This window comes from Canis lupus, chromosome 7 (genome assembly GCF_003254725.2).
Source record: "Canis lupus dingo isolate Sandy chromosome 7, ASM325472v2, whole genome shotgun sequence".
In the NCBI taxonomy this organism is placed as follows: Eukaryota; Metazoa; Chordata; class Mammalia; order Carnivora; family Canidae; genus Canis; species Canis lupus.
In genome coordinates this window covers 47,278,109-47,304,409 of record NC_064249.1, presented here as the reverse complement: position 1 = coordinate 47,304,409, position 26,301 = coordinate 47,278,109, and the positions used below count along the sequence as shown (strand labels likewise).

Genomic DNA, 26,301 nt, shown 5'->3' with positions numbered 1-26,301 from the left:
AACCAGTGAAAGAGGGCCATCAGTCTTCCTGATAGATGGGTACAGATTAATCCTGTTTTCTGGTTCATAGCAACTCATGTAATGCTGATCTTCTTCTACACCAAAATACTACACGCTGAAATGTCAGACAGTCTCTTTAAACATAGATTAATATTCTCCCACCTTCTATGCATACTTGTAAGATCATTCTTATTTCAGCTATAATAACTGCATCCTATTTTGCATATGTCGTATTTAAGGCCTCCTTAGGGGACTGCTTGTATTAGATGTCAGTACATTTAGGTGAATCGCATTTATAGCCTACTTATATGTGTTGTTAGAAAATTATTTTCTCCTCTGATATATTTGAAGAGATTCTATTGACAATGCTAAAAAGTTTGGCCCAATAAGAGGCTAAACAATTAATTGTTAACCACTATTTATTTCTAGGTTGATAACATCAAAAAGCTATCAAGTTTCATTTTCTTAGGTTTTGAAAGTTGATATTATTATTACCCATAAGCCATATTTTATGGTTAGACATTATATCACCCTGCTGGTAAATATAAATATTGTACATGTTGATTAAAACTTCATCCATACAAGCATATAGGGGGGATCATATATTTTAGACCCAATTGTCATAAATAAACATGTATTAGCTTGAGAAAATATTTTCACAAGTGGTTCTCAAAATAGAGAAATCATAAGCCTTGTGCATTTTTTCTGAAATACTAGCTTCCAAACACACAGCTAATAAGATTGCCTAATGTGTTGAAAAAATAAATAAAAATAAAAGAACTAAATTGAAATCTCTAATACTTCTTTTGATTTTTTTCTGATGTATTTTGGAAGTGTTCTCACTCTTCTATGAATTCTAAGACTTGAATATCTGTAGCATTTATATTATAACTAATCACATGTACTATTAGACATCTGTTCTGTTGTTTCCAAGCAAATAAATGTTGCTTGTTAACTTTTCTCATACCACTATGAATGTAAGAACAATTTCTCAAGCAACTGTATAATCATTAATGATGATCATGGTTTGTTAAACTTCAGGGGAAACAATTCTAAAGTTTATCAGATACGTTATTCTGTAGATATTAGTAGTGAGGTTCACAGAGTTTAAGTGACTTGCACAACATCATTCTAATTATTACAGGCAGTTCCAGGAAGAAAATGGATCTCTACCTTCTTGCCTGATGTTCCTTCCTGTCATCTCTTTGGTAATACATATGATTAATTCTACTTAGGGATTCCACAGTTTGTGTTCTGAAGAAAAGGCACTCATTACAACCATAGACTACTTTCCTTGCCAGAAACTTAACATCTTGCCTCTTTGTCTCTTTTGGTGCCATCTCAATACATCACACACACATACACACCATAACATTTATTGGGCATAAAATATTTGTAAGTTCAGCCTTGAAAAATGCACTCACTGGCACAACTTGCTTACTACTGTCTTTGGGTTCTTCTGTGAACTCACAAATCATAACTTTGTTTTACTTCTATTGCTTTGCCATCACTCCTTCATTGAAGCATTTCAAGTATCAGGGAACAAGCGTGATCAAGGGGTAGAACACAAAATTCCCAATGGTCAATTCCAAGGAGGAAGAGAGAAAGTCATGGCCAATAATATTACCTCAGAGTTTATCGTTCTCCACAGAACACAGTGCCCCATAGATGGTAGGCATACAGATATATTTGTTGAGTTTGTTTCAACTTGATTTTAAAATAGGATTTTTAGCAAAACACTGACCAACTGTTCACAATTGCCTATCACTTACCCACTGATTTAACTTGGCCAAATATTAGGCCGACTTCTCTCTTCTCTGCAGGTCTCTGAACTCCAGCTTGCCCCTGAATCTAAGCCACCACTTAGGTATAGAACATCCCCTCATAATAGCTCATTTAGAGGATCAACTGACCAGACCTAAAAATATTTCCCAGCAGACCACCATGATCATGCTGTCACCTCCATTTGCTTGTCCATTTTCCCCTCAAAAGTTCCCACAAGCCCTAGTTACCCTACCTTGCAGATAAAAGTATTTTTCTGCTTGATTTTGAGATGCTTGCAAATCCTGTGGTTCGGACACTATTGTAATAGCCTTTTTAAAATGAAGTTTCTCCTTACCTAAGTCCAGATTTGACATTATTTGACATTATTATTAGGTCATAGAAGAAGAAAATTCCTTTAATATGTCGCATGTCATTCTCCTATAAAAAGAAGAAATCTAATAGCATTATATTTTTGGTGTTAGAATACCCTGTGAAACAAACAAAGCTCTCTATGTTTTTATTCTTAATTCTTCAGAAAATTCAAGCAATGGTATTGGTGTCAGTAGGTTTGTAATAGAGAACAATGAGGTATTCTGAGCAGCTGTCAGCTATGTCAAACTCTTAACCATAAAGGTACTGACTGCAGGGAAGACTAATCAGAATTCATATTTTATATCCCAATTTTATTTTTGAACAGCAATAAGACAGGCTCACTCAGGAAATTCTGCATAACTGAAATCAGTGGAACTTCAGTCTGGTGTCTTAATACCATCTGAAATGCACTAAAGATTGCTGCTTCAGGATGATAAGGCTTGAAATATGGTTACTGGTTTAAATTTAATGTACGAAGAATAATAAAACCATTTCACAAAGAAAATAATGTAACATAAAGGGAGATAAGAAAAGACTATCAACATATCTGGCATTCAGAAATCTACATATCAGAACATTATTATTAGAACAATTTACTATTATATCTTATTTAAATACCACATTATTTCTGAAGCTGTTACTACCAGATATAATTTTCACTCTTCTATGGCTCTATTCCATGGCTTCAAAAAAACTTTGCAACTATTTTAGAGTTATCTTCTTCTTCAAGAGTTAGAAAATGAAGGATGGAAAGGTCAAATTGTTCAGGACGCAGCATCACAGATTTGGAAAATGCTTGGCAGCACTTCTTATTTCCCTGCATGGCAAGACCCTCAGTTTATTGGGGTTCATGCAATTGGGCCCTCATTTTAATGGAGTCTGAGTTCTACTATCCATGATTTGCAGAAAGTGGTGTATTCTAGAGGATGGAGGAGTTGAGACTTTAATGCTATTTTTATATTTTAAGAGATAATATCTGAGGAATACACTGAAATAACTATGGATGTATTTTAACCATTTCTGCCTTTACATCTACAGTTTGGAAAATCAGTCACATCACTATGAAGGGGACAAAGAAGTTTAAACCACAGTGGGATGTTGCTCGTTTTTTTAGGTTTTAGGTTTTTTTTCTTTTTACTGACGTTTGATTTGCAATAACTGAAATGCACAGTTCTTAGGTACTATAAGTTACTGATTTATTTGTGACTTTCTCCATATATATGTATATGTTTATAAATATATATACATTATATAGAGATATATAGAGATATAATGCACAATAGCATATGCATTATATCTGTACCTATATATCATATAATAGTATAATTTTACAAAACCAGCAGGCAGGAACATGCAAAGTGTTTTAGGGACACAAAGAGAAATAGGCTTGGATGAAAGCTAACAGGAAATCTTAGGACTAAAGCATGGAGGCTCCTAAAATCAGGTGGCGAAATGTGTGTACTTTCTTATGGCTTGTTAAGAGCAACTAATGTTGGATTTTGATAAGCTTAAAAAATCACCCATCTAAACAACTTTTACCTGATGTGGATATTCTGAAAAGTTGTGAGTGATAAAGCTGAAGACCTTTAGATCACTTCAAAGGGTATTGTACATAAATCTTTTATGAAATAGCAAGAGTCAAGAAGGATGGCAGAGTAGACCAAACCTTTGGTTTTGAGTCAATTTGCAAAGGACCACAGGGAGTCACTAGCCTCCTGAGTCTCTGTTTCCTCATCTGGAAAATAGGGAAGGCGACACCTGCTTCATCACAGTGTTATGAGCATTAAATAAGATAACTCACCCAAAGTCCTAAGTACACACTGCATTTTTACTGGAAGACACAACTACATGAGAGCACCAAGAAAGAAGCAATGAATTCTAGCCAGGGAAGGAGAGAGTATGGAGGGGAGCATTTAGAGAAGAAGAGATATGAATCTGACTTGGAAGACTTTCAACAAGCAAGTTGTGCTTACAGGTTTTTTTGTGACCTCTTACATTTTTAAGGGGCTTTCTGCATTTGTAGGTTAATTTTTAAACTGAAGCAAAATAGTATGAAAAATGACTTTGTAATTTGATAATATATGTTCTGAGCAGTCTTTATTTTGCTGCAATCAGTTTGTCTGAATTTTTCTTATCAACACACACATTCTGTTACTGGTATGAGTTTCTGCACATGCAAGAGAGTCTTGAAGCAACATAGAAATATATATGTTATAATTTTCTTAGCCTGAGATAATAAACATTTTTTTTCCAGTTTAGAGGAAATCATTCCTGGCAGCCAGCCTTCTTGTGATTGATTAAAATTCAGGAGAGATGGAAAGAATGTTGGCACATTGAATGAAAAAAAGGGAGAGTCTGGGACTGTTTTCCAAGGATATTACATGGTTATGGTCCATGGAAGTGTTGCTTGCCCTCATAGGGTTGGATTATGTTCTCATGTTAATAAGCTTAACAAACCCTGACTCACTCTGAAATTCTAATTGAATCTAGATTTTTTTTTTGAGAATTTGTTAATAATGAATACCAGTTTGGGCTTTATCTGGCAAAGAACTGTGAGCTAATTCTTTTTTTTTTTTTTTTATCTAAATTCAATTAGCCAACATACAGTACACCATTAGTTTCAGATGTAGTGTTCAATAATTCATCAGTCATGTATAATACTCTGTGCTCATCCCATCATGTGCCCTCCTTAATGATCGTCACCCAGTTACCCCATCCCCCCACTCATATCCCCCCCAGGAACCTATGACTTAATTCTGAAAGTAGGCTGCTGTGGACTGAGACCCAAGACATATAATCTCACCACTAAATTTGGTAGTACAATTATCAATTACAAAAGCCATTGCCTTGGCCACTTGAACATAACAGGTCTGTAAGTATTTGAGTGGGGCTTTTCTTCACCTTTCTCCCCTCTTTACTCAAAGATTCAAAAACAGAGAAATTTCTTCCTAAAATGCTGGAGGAAAGGCTGGCTTTGCTTTGTAATAAGGGTTAAACTGGCTTCAGGCAGAGGGGTGAGGAGCACTTGTCAACGCAATAGAATATAGAGTGATTCAAATGCTCTGACAAGGACATAGAAAGAAAAGAACAGTGCTCTGTGGTTTGCCAGGAATTCATCCAAAGAACACTGTAGTTGTGCTTATAGAAAACTATGTATTATAAAGCACTAAGTCCCCTTGTTTATATTATAATATATGCCGCCTCCAGATGAGAGCACAGTGAATTAAATAAGCTCTCTTTTAATATATAATAATAGTAGGTTGATAGTTCAAAGAAGTTTCTATCAAAGCATCTGAGGGAGCTATATTCACATTAATTGACTTAGCATTAGTTACTGATTGAAAAGTTAGTATTATTACTCTTTTCATTCTGTGTTAGGGAATTTTATCTTCCCCCAGTTGATACATTTTATTTTATTTTATTTTATTTTTAATTTTTTTTTTTAGGTATTTATTTATTTATTTATGATAGTCACAGAGAGAGAGAGAGGCAGAGACACAGGCAGAGGGAGAAGCAGGCCCCATGCACCGGGAGCCCGACGTGGGATTCGATCCCGGGTCTCCAGGATCGTGCCCTGGGCCAAAGGCAGGCGCCAAACCGCTGCGCCATCCAGGGATCCCCAGTTGATACATTTTATTTTTGTAGATCCCATCATGAATTATGACAATAGAATTCATCATATATAATTAATAAAAACTATTTGATATAATTCCAAAAGTAGAATAATTGCAGGATTTATACTATGAATCAGATTTTTTCTTTTTTTCTTTTATTTGCTAGGTATACTTTTCTTCCCAAGGCTCCCTCTGTTGTTTGGACATTTTATGTCATTCTGCTGTTTATCAGAAAGCTTTTATAGAATCATTCATTCTTCAGACCTCTTTGCCTATTGAGAGTTTTGTTTTTCTTGCAGGATCAACACAGTTCCTACATTCGCAGGAAAGACCCCCCACTGTGTGATCCAAGTTTTTTTTTTTTTTTAATTTTATTTTTAAAATTTTTTTAAATTTATTTATTCATGAGAGACACAAGCAGAGGGAGAAGCCGGCTCCATGCAGGGAGCCTGACGTGGGACTCCATGCCAGGTCTCCAGGATCACGCCCTGGGCTGAAGGCGGTGCTAAACCGCTGAGTCACCTGGGCTGCCCTTTTTCCTCCTTTTAAATTTGAGAATAGTTCTGTAATAGGCCTCAAAATTACTTACCTAATGTCTTTCAAAGGTTGAATCTGTTAATTGTTCTCCAAAAAGATTGTTCTATTCTTATTGACACATTAAAGGCAATTCTGATTTCTGCTCTGGCTTTGGCAGGTCATATCTGACTGATACCCCCACTGGGAAGAACTGGAAAAACTGGATAAAATATTTTGGGGAAAAACACAACTTTTTGAAGGCTTTGAAAAGCTATCATGCCTCTAAGATCTAAAGGGCTAAGTTCTTTGACATTAGGAAAATACAGATAGGTGAGCCTGACACTTGGTGCCCCATTTTCCATCACCATATTTTCAAATTCAAAAGTCAGCATCTCAGGAACTAGACAGAGCTCTGGGCTCTGTCTGGAGGGATAGAGTTCAGACTCTGCAAAATGGAGCACCACTCAAAGTTTCATAGAGTGACCCTAAGGCCTATGTCCTTAGATTAAATGTAAAGCAGCATTCCTCAAAAGGGTACATTCAATATTTAATCAATTAAATCCCTGATACAAATTATGGAAAACTATCCCTTACCCAAGAATATTCAAAAAACAAGTTCTTACAGAGCGACAGCAACCAAGATAGTGTGGTATGAGCATGACAGACATGTAGACCAATGGAATATAATCAAGAATCCAAAAATTAAAAAAAAAAAAAAGAATCCAAAAATAAACCATCAGCATCATAGTCAATTGTTTTTTGACAAGGATCTCAAAACAATTCAATGCAGGGAAAGACTATTCAACAAATGGTGCTAAAACAACTTGATGTCCACATGCAGATAAATAAAATTGAATTCCACATATAAAAATGAATTCAAAATAGATCAGAAACCTAAATGTAACAACTAAAACATATAGCTCTTAGAAGAAAACATAGGAGCAAATCTTCATGACCTTGGATTTGGCAAAGCATTCTTAGATATAACACCAAAACTACAACCAACAACAACAATAACAAAAAAGATAAACTAAAAAATTAAAACCTTCTGTGTTTCCAAAACACTGTCAATGAAGTGAAAAGAGAACTCACAGAATGGCAAACAGTATTTGTAAATCATATATCTTATACAATATTTTTATCAAGAATATATAAAGGACTCCACAATTCAACAAAAGGAAAATCCAATTCAAAAAGGGCAATGGGTTTGAAATATATTTGTCCAAAGAACATAAACAGTTGGTGAACAGGCACACAAAAAGATGCTCGACATTGTTAGTCATCAGAGAAATTCAAATCAAAACCACAGTGAAACACCATTCCACAGTCAGTGGAATGGCTATAACCAAAAAATAGAAAATAAGTGTTGGCAAGGAGCTAGAGAAATACATAGCTAGTGGGAATGCAAAGATATGGAAGACTTGAACAGCATGGTACATAGATGTGAACTAATTGACTTAATATTTTCAATATACATATTTCTTTAAAATTTACATGGAAAATTACTAAAATTAACTTTAGTTAAGAAGCTGGTCTTCTATTTTAAAAGACTGAAATAATTCAGAAAATGTTATCTGAACACAAGTGAATTAAACTAGAAATATAAAACCTAAAACAGCTTGGATATTATCAAAAGAGAATTAAATAATGCATGGGTCAAAGAAGAAATCACATTTGAAATAAAATGCAATTTAAGAAATGATACTGGGAATATATACTCAACTTTGAAGTGCAGCTTAAGGGATGCTTTGGGGAAATTTTACTGTCTGATCTAAGGCCAATATGAATAATAGACTCCTCCCATAGACAAATAATAAATGATGAAAAATGAAATTAATAAGTAGAAACTTTTTATTTTTTTTAAGTTTGTATTTGTTTATTTGAGAGTGAGAGAGAGAGCATGAATGGGAAGGAGAGAAAGAAGCAGGCTCCCTGTTGAGCAGGGAGCCCAACATGGGGCTGGATCCCAGGACCCTGGAATCATGACCTAAGCTGAAGGCAGACACTTAATCAACTGAGCCACCCATGCATCCCATGAATCCCTTTTAAAATGTTGAAAATAAATGTGAAATAAAAACAATTCAGTGGAATAAATCCAATGAAAGATGTGGAAAGCCTCCACGTAGGGAAATATAAAATTTTGAAATAAATTCAAATTATACACAAAACACTTGATATTACAAAGGTGCCAATCCTACTAAATAGATCTTTAGATTAACTGCCATTTTAATCATAATCCCTGCAGATATTTGTTGTAGATATTGACAAACTGACTCTAAAATCCATAAGAAAACACAAAAGATCAAGAAAGCTTAATTAGTGCTGAAGAAGAATAACATTGGAAGACTTTGGTATGCTGGAAGACTTTGGTATGCTATTAACAATGATTAAAATAAAATAGTAATAAAAACAATGTGATAATGAAACATTAATAAACTAGTATAACCATTGGTACAAAATAGTCCCATACAGATTTGGAAGTAAGAATTATAAAAAAGATATTACTTCAGAGCAGTGAAGAAAGGATGGTTTTATCAGTAAATAGTACTGGCTTATTTGGATATCCATATATAGATGACTAGTCATGGAAAATCATTTTACTCAATCAGTTTGCTGCTCAAACAAGTCCTAATTTGGATGATCTGCAAGAATGGACAGCGTGGGCCTGCCCTGGCCACACAAAGCATCATATACGGGGAGTCAAATGAGTCTCCTCACTAATATTTATTTTTTTAAGTGACTCATCAAAAAATTCCAAGTACCTAGGCATCATTTCCCATTTGTTTTTGTCTAGAAGACTTGTAATGTTCTCTGTGATAGAATTTCAGTGCAGTACATAAGTGGGTAAGAATCAGGAGGAAATTTGTATGCAGTTATTAAAGATATTAAAATTAACAGCATTATTATTTAAGATGGCTCAGACATTTGTACCCAGAACATATTACTACTGTCTCTGTGTCTTCCCAACTGGATAATCTGGTTAGGATTCACTTTGTATTTCTAGCACAGACGATTATGTCATTGATTTCGGGTCATGCAAAAACTGTGTAAAGTTCCTTCTATGTTAAGGAACTGTGCAGGCACTGTGGGATACATAAGTGAATGAGAAAGAAATTCTTTGATTCTATGAAGTGTGAGAAGTGATATCAGTTGAGTCGTTTAAAAAACAGAGAGAGAGAGAACAGCCATTACATTTTGGAGGGAATGCCTTACATGTCCTGTTTTCTTAACCTCTGAAATGGGGCAAAACACCAGGATACCAAGAAGTCAGCAAGAACAAGAAAATCCTGCTTGAAGAGACTGATGAAAACGACCACTTTGCCTGACAAATCAATGAGGTACATACAAATCTAGCCCTATTTGGCAGCACCAGTGAAATCTTCAAAACTTACCTGATCTTTCTTTTTTCCATAAAAGCCCCACGTTCACTGTAAATGGGACCCTATTTGGGTTTCTACCCATATCTATGTAACCTGAATTGCAATTCTTTGATATCCAGATAAACACCTTGCTTCTTGAACTGGTGTCTTGGTTTTATGTTGACAGAAGTTTATAATTTAATGTGATATTATAAAAATATTGGTATTTTTATTAGTCAATAATGGGTTGAAACCATTCTTTTTCCCCCTAATTTCCCACAGTGGCTAAGTACCAGAGACTGTATGTTTTTCAATCTGTGTTGCCTCTAGGAAATATTATGTTTTAGGATTTTGCTTCTCAAAATGCAGAGGAGAAATTTTTCTAGTTTTAAAACACTCGTATGTTCCTCCTTGTCTCCAAGTATATTCAAAATAATCTAAAAACCAAGTTGTGTTCAGCAACTCAGGGATGGCTACAATCTTTTGAAATAAATAAGCCCTTCAGTTTTAGTCTGAGGAAAGCATTGGGGTCCTGATTATTTTATAAATAAGAGAAGTGATTATACCGTCTTCCATTCCAAATCCCCATAGGTAAGAATAGCCACCTTGCAGAGACTGAGAATTTTATGAATGCTTATTGGAATGAGACATAAATCCTACTTATAATTGAAAACATTGATTGACCTTTCAAAAGGTGAATAGGGAAAATGTATAGGAGGGAAAAAACGAAAGAGAGTGAAACTCATTTGAAAAATTTTAGTTGGCAAATCTTTTTGCAGACATTGCAAACTGTATTTTCTTGATTATATCTCTTCTTGTACTGCATGGTGTGTTTGACACCACACAATATGACATGTCAAAAGCAATATCACAAATGGAAAACAAGGACATGGCATATTTGGGGCCTCTGAATTGCAGGGATTGGTTTTGGTTTTTTATATGTCTTAATAACTTCAATTTCCCCATATATCGTCAAAAAAAAAAAAGAATTCATAGACTCACCTCTAAAATTGTTTGGTGGTTTTTGTTCAGTCCTCCCAAAGTCTCATTTCCTTGAAGAAAATTAAGAAAATTTAAATTCACATTATTTTAGGACATGATGAAATATTAACCTAAAAACTATTTTTTTAAATGTAACTTTAAAACGTGTCCTGTTTTCTAAACCTCTGAAATGGGGCAAACCACCAGGATACCAATAAGTCAGCAAGAACAAGAAAATCCTGCTTGAAGAAACTGATAAAAATGACCACTTTGTCTGACAAATCAATGAGGTACATACAAATCTAGCCCTATTTGGCAGCACCAGTGAAATCTTTAAAATCTTTAAATAATCTATCCAGGGGATCCTTGGGTGGCGCAGTGGTTTAGCGCCTGTCTTTGGCCCAGAGCACGATCCTGGAGACCCGGGATCAAATCCCACGTAGGGCTCCCGGTGCATGGAGCCTGCTTCTCCCTCTGCCTGTGTCTCTGCTTCTCTCTCTCTCTCTCTCTCTCTGTCTATCATGAATAAATAAATAAAATCTTTTTAAAAAAATAAAATAAAATAAAAAATCTATCCAAAACTGTTTTAAACTACCATGTGGCACCTGGGTGTCACAGTTGATTGAATGTCTGACTCTTGGTTTCAGCTGGGATTGTGATCTCAAGGTCATGATCTCAGGGTTGTGAGATTAAGCCCCAAGTCAGAGCTCTCTGCCCTTCCCTACCTCTCTTTAAAAAATAAAATAAAATAAAAATGTAACAATATCCAAATCATTTTACAATGTTTTAAAGCAGGTAGTTTTAATATGTGTGAGAAATGTGCTGCAATTCAGTTTCCAAAGGCCAAATTACAACTACAATCACCAATTATAACTGGAATTTCTAATTAGATAGCTTCTCAATCCAGCATTCAAGGAGGTGCTCAAGCATATTCTGAGAGGTTATTGAGGTCTTTGTAAAAAGCCTTGAGTGCTTTTATTTTTCACGATAGCATATATTCTGAGCATATTCTTCATTGTCCAGTTACATTTGTAATCCAGTAGAGCCACTTAGTTTTATTGCCCACTTTTGCATCTGGGCCTGAGATATTATTTCCACCAAGTGAAAGCCCAATAATCTCTCAGTTCATTTAGCATCTGGTAAGTCCACTGAGCAAAGAAAGAGAATTTTAGTGAGTGTGGTGACATAGCTCATGGCGGTGATGGTGATGGGAAGGCATGCAGAGGTCAAGAACCACAGCATTTTAGGCAAGTTAATATGCGATGGTCCTTGGCAATGTTATGAATACTTACTAAAGTATATTGTGCTTCCAATGTTAGCAAATAATTTTATTGGATAACTACTACAGATTTCAGTATAGTTGCAATATTACTGGAAAGATTTCATGCAGTTATCAAGTAACTTCATTTGAAATGAAGAGTTTAGCAAAATCTGAAATCTGATTTCCTCAAACAAAAAAGCTTTGAAATTATTGGTAGCATCTGTATGGAAAATCTTAGGAGGATAGTTATTCTCAGAATAAGATTATTGATACATTTAAAAATATAACAACGTAAACAAAGATTAAATATAGAACCTTCTCCCAAGCTACATTTTCATATCATTAGACCTAAGATTAGTGATTTAATTTCAGAGGAAAAAACATAATCTATGACAAAATTTTAATGTTTAATGTCATAATCTATGACAAAATTAGAATTTATGGGTTTTATAGATTGGTCTTTATCTCATTTGTAAAGTTTTTTGCTCGTAAGATTGTATAAGAATTATAATTACGTAGATTTTAGTTAGCTTTATTTTTGCATACTAAGGATCCAGGAATACATTTTTCCCTCTCAACAATGACCATAAATATGGTCCATATATAATTTATTGTCCCACTGGGATACTTTTGAAAGTGAAAGGGAATACAAATAGTAATTACTTGGTGAGGCCAGGTATAAATAAGATATTTTCTGGGCAAACTGAGATGGAGGGTCATTTAATATACATGACTCAAATTTGGAAATTATTGATTTAATACAAATGTTTTGAAAATGAAAAACTAGCACTCAAAGTCACATGACTTGTTAATAGCTAGGCTGACACTTTATCTTATGATTTCTGAAATTATTCCTTCAATGCCCCTAGTTACATTATAGAATTATAAAAAGCGTTTTCAAATAACTATAGTGCAAAATCTGTTACCAATTTTCAGCTGGTCATAGAGCCTGGAAGGCTTAAAAAATAGAATACAAGCACCAGCACTGATATTTCCACTTTGCAAGTGATACATACAGCAAAGTAAGCTTCCATTCACCAACTCAACTAATTGAACTTATCACATTACAATGTGTGGTGTTGAATAGCAACAACGTAAGTCAGAGTTACAAATGCATTTGACATCTCATGTATGTCACTTGCTCACACCATATCTGGGCATGTGTTAGGCTCAGGGCAGTTTGATTCATTCCACTTTCGCTCATCTATTTTCTACTCTCAACGTTTGACAAAAATATATGATCTATAAATCCAATTCAATAATATTCTTAATGCCAACATTTTAATCCAAGAAAGTGAAAATATGCATTTTACAAAGTATCTCAACAAGTGTGAAAGAGGAGAGGGAATTCAGGGTAATCATCCACAGACGAGGAAATTCAGGTGGCTAGAACACTTTTCCTCCTTCAATAGCTTTCCAGATGATGGAGGTTTTATTATAATGTGCTTTACATTTGCTAATGTAGTTCTACTAAAAGTCACATATTCTAAAATGATATTTTACTTCTCCTCTCTCTTCCCCATGCATGCCATCATTAAACACCATTGATACAGAGCCACCTGTGTATACAGCACTCAACCAAGCATGGCATTTCTGAAGTAATTTGGAGAGAGATGACAGCAGGTGAAATTGGAATATTCCCAGAGGATGCTCATTCTGCATTCAGAAGCATTCCAGATATTTTTGAAGAATTTCTTTTTCCAATTTGCATTATTTCTAAATACATTTCACATACTTCTCCAAGTTTACTAGCTGTATTGCAATATGTACATTAATATTTAAGCTTATGTCAGGCAGGCTTAGATATATGAATTAACTAAGAGGCATAAATTAAGTGAACATTTATATAATACTCTGTGGAAGACATATTATTGTGACTCATAGCTTTGGAAAGGAGATAAAAGAGCCTGAGAAATCCTTTCTTATTGACCCTGCTATGCCTTAGAGTACCTTTTTCTACCATCCTTAGACTGCACATGGCAGCAAAAATTGCCAGCAGACTTCAGTAAATAGAAAACTGAATTTGTTAATAGTTTAAATCACAATTATAGAGGAAAATCACTTACTGTCAGGCTTGAAAAGGGCCTCACCTCAGAAAAAAAAAAAAAAAACAACATCAGACCCCATTTTTCATCCATTCTTTCTCTCAAACAGGTCTACTTGAAACTTTCCAATTACCATCATTACTTCTGAAAGTTGGCTTTGTAAAGCTCTAGAGGTTCTTTGAATATCACAATATCTATGTTAGAATTTTAGTCTTTATTATCTTCAGTCCTTGGTTTTACTCTCATGGCATATTATGTTACATGGCAAACGAACTTTGCAGATGTAATTAAAAGCAGAAAGAAAGTCAGAGATTGAAAGCCTGAGAAAGGTTCAGAGTGCAATTCAAGGAAACAGAGACTTCAGTTCTTCAACTATGAGGAACTAAATTCTGCCAATGATCTGAAAAAGCATGAAGCAAATTCTCTCCAGGGCCTCCATATAAGATCCCAGCTCAGCTAACAAGGTGATTTCAAATTTGTGAGACCCCGAGCAGAAAACCCAATTGAGCCACTCTGTGGCCAGATTTCAACTCCCTCACTCTTGAGGAAAGGGGACTCACCCAAGGTCACAGTTTATAAGTGGTTCTGTCATTACCATTACATACTAGTCTCCTAATCTTACCTACTGCATTACTTTTTGGCTTTTTCATTAAAAATATTATTTGAATGACTCTTACGTAAGGAATGAAGACAGGGAGTTTGGGATCCTCCAGGGGGTGTATTTTTTAACTACTACTATGTACTCAGTATTTCATTTGATGCTTTAGATGGATTTATTTTTTTAAATGTTGGTATGTAAATGACTTAGTAGAAAAAGTTATGACATGTATATAAATAAGAATATTACAAAAAATATAATAAGCATTAAATCATATATAGGAGCTATTTGATAAAACTGGGTTCAGAAAAGGAAAGCTTAAATTTCAATGGAAGGAATCAAGGAAATTTCCATAGAAATTCTAACATTGGTCTTGGGATTCATACATAGTGAGAGTATACTGCATGTTAGCTCCTCTAAAGATTTCTGGCTGTTCATAGATTGTCTTTGAGTAGCCCAAATAAAGGCATCAAAAGCAATGCATGCTTATAATCATGACATTTGCCCTCATCTGCCTTTCTTCAATCCTTTAAAATGTGTTTCTTTTATTGGGAACCCAATTTATTTAACTCTACCTAATATGGTTTGAATTCAATAACCAGTAGTATTAGGGTATGTCTTATTCTTTCCTGATCTCCCTCCTTTATGACTTCTTCCAATACTTTATTCTCAGTATGATACACCACAACCATAAGCAAATGTATTATTCCTATCCAGGCTATTCTTATATACCAAGCCTCACTGGTGCATAAGGGATATCTAAAGATAGAATGTGAATAAATTGAAACCAAGAGCATGACAATCCCTATAGATGTAATACATGAGCTGAAACACAAGCTGGCATCCAACTACTTTACCATAGTAGTTGTACTGTTCTGTTTACTTGAGTATAGGGTGTGTGAAAATGAAAAGTCTATATTACAAAATTAAGTTGTCATGAGATAACAAAAGATCTTATTTATATATATATAAATTTATTTTTATTGGTTTTCAATTTGCCAACATATAGAATAACACCCAGTGTTCATCCCATCAATTGCCCCCCTCAGTGTCCATCACCCAGTCACCCCCACCACTCCCACCTCCCCTTGCACCCGCCCTAGTTCATTTCCCAGAGTTACTAGTCTCTCATGTTCTGTCTCCCTTTCTGATATTTCCAACTCATTTTTTCTCCTTTCCCCTTTATTCCCTTTCACTGTTTTTTATATTCCTCAAATGAATGAGACCATATAATGTTTGTCCTTCTCCGATTGACTTACTTCACTCAGCATAAAACCCTCCAGTTCCATCCACGCTGAAGCAAATGGTGGGTATTTGTCATTTCTAATAGCTGAGTAATATTCCATTGTATACATAAACCACATCTTCTTTATCCATTCATCTTTCGATGGACACCGAGGCTCCTTCCACAGTTTGTTTATTGTGGCCATTGCTGCTATAAACATCGGGGTGCAGATGTCCTGGCATTTCATTGCATCTGTATCTTTGGGGTAAATCCCCAACAGTGCAATTGCTGGGTCGTAGGGCAGGTCTATTTTTAACTCTTTTTTTTTAACATTTTTAATTTTTTTTTAATTTTTATTTATTTATGATAGTCACACACAGAGAGAGAGAGAGGCAGAGACACAGGCAGAGGGAGAAGCAGGCTCCATGCACCGGGAGCCCGACATGGGATTTGATCTCGGGTCTCCAGGATCACGCCCTGGGCCAAAGGCAGGCGCTAAACCGCTGCGCCACCCAGGGATCCCTATTTTTAACTCTTTGAGGAACCTCCACACAGTTTTCCAGAGTGGCTGCACCAGTTCACATTCCCACCAACAGTGTAAGAGGGTTCCCCTTTCTCCACATCCTCTCCAACATTTGTGGTTTCCTGCCTTGTTAATTTTCCCCATTCTCACTGGTGTGAGGTGGTATCTCATTGTGGTTTTGATTTGTATTTCCCTGATGGCAAGTGATGCAGAGCATTTTCTCATATGCGTGTTGGCCATGTCTATGTCTTCCTCTGTGAGATTTCTCTTCATGTCTTTTGCCCATTTCATGATTGGATTGTTTGTTTCTATGGTGTTGAGTTTAATAAGTTCTTTATAGATCTTGGAAACTAGCCCTTTATCTGATAGGTCATTTGCAAATATCTTCTCCCATTCTGTAGGTTGTCTTTTAGTTTTGTTGACTGTATCCTTTGCTGTGCAAAAGCTTCTTATCTTCATGAAGTCCCAATAGTTCATTTTTGCTTTTGTTTCTTTTGCCTTCGTGGATGTATCTTGCAAGAAGTTACTGTGGCTGAGTTCAAAAAGGGTGTTGCCTGTGTTCTCCTCTAGGATTTTGATGGAATCTTGTCTCACATTTAGATCTTTCATCCATTTTGAGTTTATCTTTGTGTATGGGGCAAGAGAGTGGTCTAGTTTCATTCTTCTGCATGTGGATGTCCAATTTTCCCAGCACCATTTATTGAAGAGACTGTCTTTCTTCCAGTGGAGAGTCTTTCCTCCTTTATCAAACATTAGTTGACCATAAAGTTGAGGGTCCACTTCTGGATTCTCTATTCTGTTCCATTGATCTATGTGTCTGTTTTTGTGCCAGTACCACACTGTCTTGATGACTACAGCTTTGTAGTACAACCTGAAATCTGGCATTGTGATGCCCCCAGCTATGGTTTTCTTTTTTAAAATTCCCCTGGCTGGGATCCCTGGGTGGCGCAGAGGTTTGGCGCCTGCCTTTGGCCCAGGGCGCGATCCTGGAGACCCGGGATCGAATCCCACGTCGGGCTCCCGGTGCATGGAGCCTGCTTCTCCCTCTGCCTGTGTCTCTGCCTCTCTCTCTCTCTCTCTCTCTCTCTCTCTCTCTGTGACTATCATAAATAAATAAAAATTTAAAAAAAAATAAAATAAAATAAAACAGCTTTCAAAAAAATAAATAAAATTCCCCTGGCTATTCGGGGTCTTTTCTGATTCCACACAAATCTTAAAATAATTTGTTCTAACTCTCTGAAGAAAGTCCATGGTATTTTGATAGGGATTGCAGTAAATGTGTAAATTGCCCTGGGTAACATTGACATTTTCACAATATTAATTCTGCCAATCCATGAGCATGGAATATTTGTCCAACTTTTTGTGTCTTCCTCAATTTCTTTCAGAAGTGTTCTGTAGTTTTTAGAGTATAGATAGATCATTTATCTCTTTGGTAGGTTTATTCCTAGGTATCTTATGCTTTTGGGTGCAATTGTAAATGGGATTGACTCCTTAATTTCTCTTTCTTCAGTCTCATTGTTAGTGTATAGAAATGCCATTGATTTCTGGGCATTGATTTTGTATCCTGCCACACTGCCAAATTGCTGCATGAGTTCTAGCAATCTTGGGGTGGAGGCTTTGGGTTTTCTATGTAGAGTATCATGTCATCGGCGAAGAGGGAGAGTTTGACTTCTCCTTTGCCAATTTGAATGCCTTTTATTTCATAACAAAATATCTTAAATACCAAGCTATAAAGTTTGGAGATATAAGACTTTTAAGAAAAGAACAAATATTAACCAGATGAAGATTTTATCTCAAAATTTAAAAAAAAACTTTGTTGAGAAATTAGAGAACTAAAATTTATTTAATAGCTAATAGATTGACCTTTAGCAAAACTTGAAATCTCAAAAAGATTTCAATAAAAATTTTTACACCCATACTTTTTCTTATCCACTCACTTCCCATTCCCCAACATATAATTCAATATTATTTTTGTTTGTTTCCAACCCCAGAGTTTTTATACAAATCTAAGTGTGTGTGTTCATACACATGCCTATGCACGAACATGTATGCTTTTATCTCCTTTAGTCTAAGAAAAATGGTAAAATATTTTGCTCTGTTTTGCTTTTTTATTTAATCATGCATCTTGGATAGCATTCCACAGTAAGGAGACTCTGTTTCTTCTATATTTATAAAACTCTACCTTAAGACATTGGAATGATTCCAGCCTTTTATTTCTCCCATCAATGCTGAAATCAACAGTCACATATTCCTACTTTTTTGCACGTTTAGAAGTATAGCAGAACAACATTCTGAGGCCTGAAACTACTCTGTTAGTGCATCCTGACCACGTCATCTTCAGCAGAAGTTGTATATTGATACTCTAACCATCAAGCAGGAGAGCTGAACACTGAAACTTAAGTCATATTTCTAAATTCTAGTCAAATTCCTATATTTTATATACATATATATTATATTTTATTTATATGTTATGTGGGGCAAATCAGCAAGCCATCACCATCATATTTATCAGATATTTAAAGGAGTCTCCTTAAACTGCAATGTTCAATATGGTCTCATTCATTTGGGGAATATAAATAATAGTGAAAGGGAATAGAAAGGAAGGGCGAAGAAATGGGTAGGAAATATCAGAAAGGGAGACAGAACATGAAGACTCCTAACTCTGGGAAATGAACTAGGGGTGGTGGAAGGGGAGGAGGGCAGGGGGTGGGGGTGAATGGGTGATGGGCACTGAGGGGGGCACTTGACGGGATGAGCACTGGGTGTTATTCTGTATGTTGGCAAATTGAACACCAATAAAAACTAAATGTATTATAAAAAACAATTTAAAAAATGCAAGAAAAAATAAACTGCAATGTTCAGGTACTGGAAACGTGTATATACCTTTACATGTCAAAGTACTAAAAATAAAGTAACATAATGGTGAATCAGATTGGAAACAAATTATATACCTTTCACCACTTCTGAAACAGAGTAGACTATAAAAAGACTTGAATCTTCTTACAATCTGTTGATTCAAATAAAAATCATGACCTGAAGTTTCCACCACACACACACACACACACACACACATTGATTGTCCCATTTTTATAAAGATTTATTTAAGAGAGAGAGTGTGCGTGAGAGTCGGGGGAGGGGTAGAGGAGAGAGAATCTCAAGCTGACTCCCTGCTGAGCTTAGAACATTCCGTGAGGCTGGATCCCAGGATTTTGAGATCATGACCTGAGCTGAAATCAAGAGTCAGCTACTTAACCAAGCCACCCAGGTGCCCCTGATTGTCCCATTTCTGTTTATGAACAGAAAAGTACCTTAAAGAACACTTGACTGAACATTTGGCAGCTTGGGGTTCTCACTCCAATAACCGGATTCTCTTTTTATTTTTTTAACTTTTTAATTTTTCTTATTTTTGGATAAATTGGAAAGTTTAGCCCAGTAGTATGCCAAACCTCAGAACTAGATGAACTTTAATGTTCTTTTTGTTATTGTGTTGGAATGATTTCATAGTGTCCCAAGTCAGTTCAAAATTCAAAAATAATTTTAATCTCATTTCTTACGCAGATGTCTAACCATTTCTTAAAATTTAGTAAAGTCCAAAGTAAAGTCCACAATGTTTCTCAATTTGTACTTTCTTTCGATTCTAATGCCACTGTGCTATTTCATGTCCACTTTATTTCTTATTTGTATTATTACAAAACTCTCTAAAAATTTACATAAACACACACATATATGTATATGTACATATTCATATATATACGTGTGTATAATATACATATTATATATATATAATATCTGCATATAATATATATATATACACACACACACATATTCCCCCCTGGGATTATCTATGTATTTCAATTATTTTTCGCCACACTAATTTCTCAGAGCAATAAGAAGCTGGGAATTCGTATACAGACAATCTTATGAAAGTATGCAATAGTTCTATTCAGTAAAAATTTATGATGTTAACTAATAAACATCATATAGAGAAATTATGTAAATACATTATTTAAAATATTTTAGGTTACTAATAGTCACTAAATTTGTTAAATTAATAAAATGAAAGTTATTTCAAGAAGATATCACTTGAAATGCATGCTCTTGGCATATAAAAAATGTATTATTGTTGGCACCTCAGGAGGAAAAAAACAATAAAATATCATGAAAAAATTCACCTCAAAGAAAGTCAGTGGGAAAGAAATGAAAGTCAGATTGGTTTATATATAAAAACAGCTGGAAGGCTCCTACTTGGCTGAATTCAATAATTTCTAGGTTATTCCAAGGTAAATGTATATGCATTTTAGGTTGTTTTTAAGGTATCTCACAATTAAGACAACATTGTGTCCAATAAATGTGTTTATAATTAGAAAAGTTATATTAATATCTGAATAAGAAATTGTCTTTTTTTTAAAAAAATTACAAGTGAATAATGTATGGGCAATGTCTAGTTATAATCTGGATTTGCACGGACTATAATATTACCAACATTCAAATATATTTCTCTTTTCATTTTAGATAATAAAACAATGACGTTGAGAACATGGCACTGGAGTTGTAGGGCTAAGCTGAAATGTTAGTAAAAGATTAGTCTTTTATGAACATGGGCTGGGTTTAATCCCTTCTGCATTTACTAGCTGTGTGATATGGAGAAAACCATTTTACATTTATAATATTCAATTTCTCCATATGACAATAATCTTAATGATTTAACTTTATGCTACCATTTTGAAGATATCTAAAATAATATAAAGCATTTAATGCCACGTAGGCACAGTATTTTCATTGTTACCATCATCATCACCATCGTCTCCTGTAGGTTTATTTATTTATTTTTTTAAAGATTTTATTTATTTATTCATGAGAATACACAGAGAGGAGAGACAGAGAGGCAGAGACTCAGGCAGAGGGAGAAGCAGGCTCCACGCAGGAAGCCTGAGGTGGGACTCGATTCAGGGTCTCCAGGATCATACCCTGGGCTGCAGGCGGCGCTAAACCGCTGAGCCACCGGGGCTGCCCTTCGGTAGGTTTAGATTATGTTGGGCCATAATGTATGATCTTGACCCACAAGGAGATAAATAACTGGAGTAAATCTTTTATGGGTAAAATATGAGCCCCTTGTGGGTGAAGATCATGTATGATTCATACTTAACTCCCCCAAATAAGGTCAACAGTAGAATCAACCAGTATTAACAGAGCATCTACTGTGTGTCGTACATTGTTAAACATTTCCCAGACATTCTAACAGAAGTGCTGTTAACTCTACCTGAACTGAAAATCCTTTAATGCTTAAGAACTGGTAAGTATGGAACCTGGCCACAGACACAGGTCTCTTTCCCCACAGGTTGTAGCTTTACTATAACATCCCCTCATTTCTCCCCAGGACCTAGAATGGTGTCAGATACACACTAGACATTCAGTTCAAATTTGTGCAATTAAAAAAAAAGTAACCTAAAAAATAAAGCCTGAATATCAGATTCTTTATGAACTAAAGGTTAGTTTCATTGCAGACACCTTTATATTTTCTCAGGGAAAATTATTCTTTGTTCTGAATTAAAATTTAGGTTTATTTACCTACACTGTTTTTATGGAAACTTTGAAGAATTATGTTTGTGTATCACTAGTAAAATCAATTGAACTAAAATATTAATTTGGCTGGTAACATCGCAATATGCCCCTATTTTCCTTTGATAAGATAGTGCACATGATGAACTTAATTTGGCCCATATTTTTAATTATAACTGTTATTACAGAGTTTTTACTTTAGTGTCTGTAGATTTTACTTCCAAAGCCAATAAAAATGAATCCCAGCAGTAATTTATGAGCACCATTTCCATTGTAGGTAGGCTCTGAATTAAACCCACTATAGTTCAGTGTCTGCCAAAGATGAGCCCTGAGGAATGGCTATCCAGAAAGCTGCATGCTATCATCAATATGGACTTTTCAAGTACTGGTTCTCATCATTTGTTCAGTTCATTAGTCATACTGCTTTCCAAACAAGCAAATCCGATTATTGTAGGACAATGGCCCAAATATCCGTGGATATTACTATTCTGAGAATTCATTTTCAAGTTATAGTGTAGATATGCTGGAAAAGCTTAAAATGACTTTCTTCTCTTGAATCAATTCCCCCAGCTGTCAGCATGAACTCAACTCATATCCAACACATTTGAGACTATTGGAAGAGAAGTTCAATTTAAATTAGACACAATTAAGTCTGAAAATAACTTGACTGAAAAGGAGCTACTTTCTTAAATGCACACGGAGATGTAGATACATATATATAAGCGAATTAATTGGAATTAAATGGTTATTGATTAACTTAATAAAGTCTGATTTCCTAAAGTAGATAAACTCAATGTCCTTCAAAGGAGTCTAAACTGACTCATGCTGGTTTCTCCTTTTTATTAATTGACTTAGTGTCTTTTATTTATATACTTGAATTAAATAAAAAACAGACTCATGTTTGCTTTCTTTGTTTTACTCAGGTATGTAAGTGGATGGGATTATGATTAATATAAACAGATGAGATTAGCATTTAGTTTATAACAGGCCTCTGGAGGCAGAATCAATAAATCAACATTATTAAAGCACCTGCTTTCCTTGGGAACGGGTTTCTTCACAATGGAATTTTTGTCTCATGTCCAAAGAACTGAAACAAGTCTTATAACAGCTCATTATACAGCTTGAAAGAATAAAATATCTGTGTAAATTTGTGCCTTCTCTTCTAAAAATAAGCTTACACACCTCATTAATAATCTACAAGAGTCAAAATCAAGCTGCTCCATAAATAAAGAGATAAAGTAAAATTCCAAAGAAATTGTTCAGCAAGATTATCTGTATAAAGTCTCTAAAATGACCAGATTGTATGCCTAAGCTCATGGAAAAGTCAATTTCTGAATCAGAGAATCAAAGATCTTTGAGTTGAATGGAAACAAAATAATCATCTGATAATAAAGAAAAGACCATCAAATTAGATCGGGCCTATGAAGGATTTGGACAGTATTCCACACACTAGTATTATCATCTTCATCACTATTGTAATCACTATTAATATTTTTCACACATTACTTCAACACTCAGGAAAATTAACACACTCAGTCAAGAGGACAAAATTCCAAGCTTTGTTACCCAATTACACATTTAAATCTCACCCAAATTCTGGTCTAAAAGGCAAATATCAAGCACAAGAATGTAGTGTTATTAGATCCAGTTGAGGGGATAGAACTTTGCTCAAATATCACATTTTGATATAGTGTACATCATTCCACTTATTGTTTATTAATTTATAGGTGATTTGTCTTCCCAATTTGTTTTTTCTAGAAGGGGAATGTAATGTTAAGCACAAAAAGATTATTAAATTCCCATATGGCTATCCTTTTCAAGTATAATAAAAATACACCTGGTCACACCCAGAAGTATGAAGGACCCCATGAAGCCATAGAAAAAGCTTGGCACATTGTCTTAAAACATTGTTTTTTATAAATGTTAAATAATAAACTATTATTATTTTGATATTGAATAATGGGTTAGAATGCCACATTTGTATGAACTCTAGTGATGAGAAACATAACTTGAATTATTGTTCCTATAGATTACTTGAAAAAAATAAAGAGAAATCAATTCTGTTGTTGACTGGCAAATGTTGTTAAGAGTCAACTTAAATAATAGTGAAAGGGAATATAAGGGAAGGGGGAAGAAATGTGTGGGAAATATCAGAAAGGGAGACAGAACGTAAAGACTCCTAACTCTGGGAAACGAACTAGGGGTGGTAGAAGGGGAGGAGGGCGGGGGGTGGGAGTGAATGGGTGACGGGCACTGGGGGTTATTCTGTATGTTAGTAAATTGAACACCAATAAAAAATAAATTAACTTTAAAAAAAAAAAGAGTCAAACTTTCAAGTTTATGTTTTCTCTGTGCCACTTGAGTCTTGTGATCTTAGTTAAATTCATCTTTTCAACTTCCAGGTTTCTCATCTTCAAAAAGGGGGCACATTAGGACTTAACTCAGAGTTGTTGTGACTACTACATTGTTTAATGCGTGTAAGATGATTCACATAAAATCTGGGAAATACTAAGTGCTCATTCTCAGGCATTGTAAGTGATATATGGTTCACAGTATCCATTTTCTTAAAGAGGAGAAAACTTCAAGAAAGCACATAATATGGAAAGATACAATGTTATAAGCAGAGATAGGAAAGTGCTGGAGGAAGCCAAGTAAATTTCTACATTTTAAGAGGTCATTCTTCTCCTTCTTTCAATCTAACACCTTATTCCAAAGATAGTCACTGGGAACTCATTGATAAAGAAGTACACAAGGACTTTGATTTTCTTTCTAGAGGGAAAAGACAGAAAAATACATATGAGTATCAATGACTAAATAAGCACTACCAGACTTGTACTTCCTTCTTTATTTGTGAGGAATGAAGATATTATCATATAATTACACTGAAAATATACAATAATTGGAGAGTGTGCCATGCTGACATATCAGGAAAGGTGAGTGACTACATTAAGGTTTTACTTAGTAAGGTACATCCAAATGGGCTCCTTTGAAGAACCTCGAGAATTATAAGATTTCTAAAATGATCATGAATTTACCACATAGGAAAGACAGCCAGAGACAAAATGGTGAACAATGTATACTCTGAAAACTATAAAATACTGATAAAAGAAATTAAAGATAGCACATGCAAATTGAAAGATATTCCATGCTCATGGATTGAAGGAATTAATATTGTTAAAATGTCTGTAATATCCAAAGCAATGTAATCTCTATCAAAATACCAACAGCACTTTCCACAAAACTAGAACAAATAATACTAAAGTTTAAATGGAACCACAGGAGGCCCCCTGAATAGCCAAAGCAATCCTGAGAAAGAAGAACAAAGTTGGAGGTATCTCAATACCAGATTTTAAGATATACTACTAATCTTTAGTAATCAAAACAGTATGGTACTGACACAAATATAGACACACAGATCAATGGAACAGAGTGAGACCCCAGAAATAAACCCATGATTATACAGTCAATTAATCTATGATAAAGGAGGCAAGAATATACAATGAAGGTGACCATCTCTTTAATAAGTGGTGCTGGGAAAACCGGTCAACTACATGTAAAAGAATGAAACTGTACCACTTTCTTACACTATACACAAAAATAAACTCAAAATGGATTACAGACCTAAAATCCCAGAAGAGAGCATGACAGTAATTTCTTTGACATGGGTTATAGCAATATTTTTCTAGATATGTCTCCTGAGATGGGGGGGGGGGAAGCAAAACTAAACTATTGGGACTACATCAAAATAAAAAGCTTTTGTATAGCAAAGGAAACAATCAACAAAAAAAGACAACCTACTGAATGAAAGAAGATATTTGGAAATTATAAATCCAATAAGGGGTTAATATCCAAACTATATAAAGAACTTACACAACTTACCCTAAAAAAACACCAATCCAATTTAAAAATGGGCAGAGGATCTGAAGAGACATTTTTTCAAAGAAGATATACAGACGGCCAACAAATGCATGAAAAGACATTCAGCATCACTAATTATCAGGGAAATGAAAATCACAACCACAATGAGATATCACCTTACCCCAGTTAGGATGGCTAAAATCAAAATGACAAGAAATAACAAGTGTTGGCAAATAAAAAGGAACCCTTTTACATTGTTGGTGGGATTGTAAACTGGCATAGCTACTATGGAAGCAGTACGGAGGTTCTTCAAAAAATTAAAAATAAACACCAATAAAAAGAAATTAAAAAAATAAAAATAGAAATACATATGGCCCAATAACATTACCCAAAGATAAGGAAAATGTTGGGGTACATATACACACACTCACTGGAATATCATGCACCCATAAAAAGCATGAGATTTGCCATCTGAGACAATGTGGATGGACCTGGAAGACATTATGCTAATTGATATATAATAAGTCAGATTGAGAAAGACAAATACCATATGATACCATTCATAATTAGAATCTAAAAATAAAAACAATGAATAAACAAATAAAAGCCGAATCAGACCTAAAAAT

At 34.8% G+C, this 26,301-nt stretch overlaps 1 protein-coding gene across 5 annotated transcripts in view; it reads right to left on the bottom strand.

The window, feature by feature from the left end:
* RIT2 (Ras like without CAAX 2) overlaps positions 1 to 26,301 on the bottom strand; it is a 475,191-nt gene that overhangs the window by 429,193 nt on the left and 19,697 nt on the right. For 4 of the 5 annotated variants that reach the window (XM_049112675.1, XM_049112676.1, XM_025429017.3 and 1 more), the window contains exon 2: positions 10,628 to 10,677. The exons of the other annotated variant lie outside the window; for it this stretch is intronic. The gene's annotated coding sequence lies outside the window, so the exon portion shown is untranslated. The remainder of the gene's footprint in view (positions 1 to 10,627; positions 10,678 to 26,301) is intronic. 5 annotated transcript variants of the gene reach the window in all.